The sequence below is a fragment of the Hippocampus zosterae genome, chromosome 1, assembly GCF_025434085.1.
Source record: "Hippocampus zosterae strain Florida chromosome 1, ASM2543408v3, whole genome shotgun sequence".
Lineage (NCBI taxonomy): Eukaryota > Metazoa > Chordata > Actinopteri > Syngnathiformes > Syngnathidae > Hippocampus > Hippocampus zosterae.
The window spans coordinates 17,179,580-17,183,555 of NC_067451.1; positions in this window are offsets into that span (position 1 = coordinate 17,179,580).

Below are 3,976 nucleotides of genomic sequence, written 5' to 3' on the forward strand. Positions count from 1 at the left end.
CATCAGTGAGGCGTGCAGCACTATTTATAACTTTTCAAAGAGCAGAAATATTTGAATATAATTAAATAGGTGGATTTAAAATTTGAGATTTTCCTGAAGGGGATGTGAGAGCAAGGGGAGAAAAAAAAGCAGTATTGAGTCCTTTGTGGTTCATTTGTACATTTTTTTCCTTCACATTAGAGTACTGTAGTTTTGAACCAGTCAGATTTCAGTCTTGGGTGTTGTTGGGTAGAAGGATTTTTTTCTTGACCCCCTTCAGCAGAAAGAGTGAAGCCAATTTCATTTGGTCCTTAATGATGAGACATTAAAAGTAAGAATCAGTTGTTATGTACATGTTAGTTGTTCGTTGTTCCATGTACAGCACTTTGTATGCAGTGATGGTTGTTTGAAAGTGCTCTATAAATACAGTTGAGTTGAGTTGAGTTGTACCCCAAATGCAATGGGAGTAAAAAAAAAAAAAAATAATGTTGCCTTTCATTGACAAATAATTGTTTAATGTTACGAGAAGGTGGATGGGTGATGAGCACATATGCCTCACCGTTCAGACGTCGTGTATTGGTTTTCTGTGAGTACTCCAGTTTCCATTCACATTCAATAAACATACAGTACATGGTAGGTTGATTGAACACTCCAAATTGTCTATAGAGTGAGTGCATGAGCATGTGTGTCCTGGGATGGGATGGCAACCCGTTCAGTGTGTACGCCGCCTCTCGCCCGAAGTTGGCTAAAATGGGCTCCACTCACAACCCTCTGAATCGATGGATGAATGATCTGATGAATGTAGATGTCATTTTTTTTCTCAAGAAAAACAAGTTTTAATCTTTCAGAGAAGAAAGACCAATTTTCTCAGAATACAGTGTCATCATCCAGAGATGAAAGTGGACTTTCCTGAAAATCCCGGAAAAATAAATAAACACACACACACACACACGCACGCACGCACGCACGCGCTTGTCCGATCACGCATGAATCAGTTTACACAAAACGCTATTCAAATACTCGACATTCAATGACTAATCTTCCTTTTGTGTGCATACGTGCACCCTTTGTGGCTTCCGTTCTCGAAAAAATTTCGAAATCTCAGAGAAATGGCAAGGCCATGAGAATGCGAGGCGAGTGTAATAGTGTTGTGGCGACGCCACTCAAGCTCAGCGAGCCTGCTACCTGCTGTGCGTGCTTCAGCGCGAACATGTACGCAAGCGTGTCTTTTGATTTCAACCAATCAGCGCCGAAGCAACGACGACACACACCCGACATCACACACGACAACATTCATTCATTCATTCATCTTCCGAGCCGCTTGATCCTCACTAGGGTCGCGGGGGGTGCTGGAGCCTATCCCAGCTGTCTCCGGGCACTAGGCAGCTAAGCTAAATTAGCCGAGACGACACTCGAAGTCGGACGGACACGTTTTTCTGCCAATCTGTGTTTCCCTTTTTGTCCGAATACATTTTTTACTACAACTGTCTTGTACAAGGTGTCTTTTATTAGTTCCACTGGGGTTGAGCAAGTGTGTTTATAAAGGGACAAAAATCTCTTTACTGTTACTGTACTAGTGTTAGTGTTTCAACATGGCTACGCTCGTGAAAGCAAAACAACGAACTCAAACGCGTCTTCGTTCAATGTTGTCAACTCATATCCGGATTAATTTTAGGCAAATTTTCCTCAATTCTCCAGAGATTTTCATAAAAATGTGAAAATCCGGAGGACTTTCATCTCTGACATCTTTAACAGAATGAAGTCATATTTTGAGTCAGAATTGTATATTAAAAGTCAAAGTTCACTTTTTATTCTGTCAAATAAACCGTTGCACTAAATAAATAGATAAATACACCTCTTGTTCTAGACAAAAAAATGCCTTTATTCATGAAGGGATGTTATATGTTTTTGATGATATGTCACAATCATATGATAGCATTTAAATGGCCCAAAACTACGGTAAAAACAATTGGTTCATTAGTTTTGCTTTATTGGCTAAATATGTATTTTTTTAATGATACAACATAATACAATGAGATGCGAGTACCTTGCCTGATAACTTTTTCCAAGATCCCACCACCATCACATCACATATCATTGCTGTCCTGTGAAAAACACGCAGGTTCATTTTTGTCGTTTCTTAAAATGACGCGGACATCCCATTAAGGTTGACCACAAAAGAAAAAAAAAGAATACATTAAGTACAGTAGTGTGCTTGCATTTTCTTGTGCTTGCAGCCTATGTGGAGAGCATGTGTTAGTGTTTTTTTTCAGTGCAATTTGTCTTGAGAAAAAACATGAGATTTTTTTTTCTATTTTGGTGTGAAACAGGCCCAGACAATTTTTGAAAACAAATGTTACCTATGCTGCGATCCATCCTGTCTCCCACAAGCAACTTTCTCCCATACCCACCCCAATCTTTTGACAGCCGAGTTATGTTCAAGTTGTTACCAGGGTTGTTTTGTTTTCCCTGACAAGATGTCCGTGCTACGAGTGAGCAAATTAAAGGTAAGTGTTGCCACAGCTCACCAGGTCACGGGATGCTTTTTATGCAGCCTGTAATGCAATCAGCAGTTGCTAATTGAAAACAGTTGTAGCTGGTTGTTTTATAATTCATGGAGCTCCCATTTGCAGCTGTACCTCTCGTCTACTTCAGGTTTGTAGCCCAACATTACTGGGCGTTGCTCTCGAGGGATGCCAAGGGCTTCATAAACGTCTGTTTGAGATTGTCGCCGTTGGACTGTTTGTATCAATGATTGTTTTATGATCGGGGAAATTGCAGGCAACCAAAAGAAGGAGATAGTGCTGTTACTCTCCAACCAAATCAACAAAACAATCAATGATATTCTCCCCTTTTGTTTTTATATCACCAATCACCACGTTGTGTGGATGTGAGTCTGTTGTTGTTTGTTTTTACGTGCATGTGCGTGCAACGTAGGAAGTACGTTCCAGGGGACGATTATATGTCGCTGACGACGACGGACTGGACCAGCCAAAAATAATGGGAATGATGAATGATGGACTTACGAGGGCACCACTTGTTTTCTAACATTTATGAAAGTCCTTGTGAACATACTGTATATGTCAATGTCTTCGAAATGTGACAAACTATAGATAAGAGTATTTCTAACAATCCCGGTAAAATAGATTTTTTTTTTTAAATCATCAAATATATCAAATAAGGCTTCGAAATCAAGCCATTTTGGACACTCTGAAATATTGTGGGCGTATCCGCTGGATTGCCTGAAACACCACCCCTCTCACCTGTCAATCAAATATCACTACAACCTGGGTTATACTTAGACTAGCATTTTACTGATGCAAACACATTCTGTAACTACAAGATTGAGCCGCCTAAAGCCTCCGGTGGCTGGAATATTTCTCGCTTTTTGACTCTCGCTTTTTGACTCCATGATAACCAGGCACTCGTAAGCGACCACGCCAGCTCGAAGCCCTGCTACCCACACTGGCTGTCACATCTGACTACTTTTTTGTTCCCCTCTCCCTTCCACCTCTCTGTGACAAGTGTGCACTCACTGCCTACAACAAGGACCTTTAGAGTCGCTACGCCAGCTGGAAAACCCTGTTCACACGCTGGCTGTCAAGTCAGACTGCTTAAAAACAAAAAGTCAAGCCTCTGTGATCGTTTTCCTCTCTCTATATTATGCCACAGCCCAAGTGGGACACTGGACCCTGTTTTAACCACACCACAGTAGCTGTCTTGTGGCTTGAAAACACCCGCAACAGGGAACAGGTAACGTGACTGTTTTTAGTCTCAGTACGATGGCCACGAGTTGATAAAAGAGGAGAACTATTTTGTACAGGCTGAAGTTTTTGGAGGGTTATGCAAAGTTATTGTTACTGCTTTTGAATATAACTGATGCTAATGACTTCCGGTAGTCATTACTTTTTTATACACAAGTACATTTCAGAGATGCCAGATGTCGACTTTTACCAGAGTCTTTCTTGAAACAAGTCTCTGTGCTTTTGTGCACCTC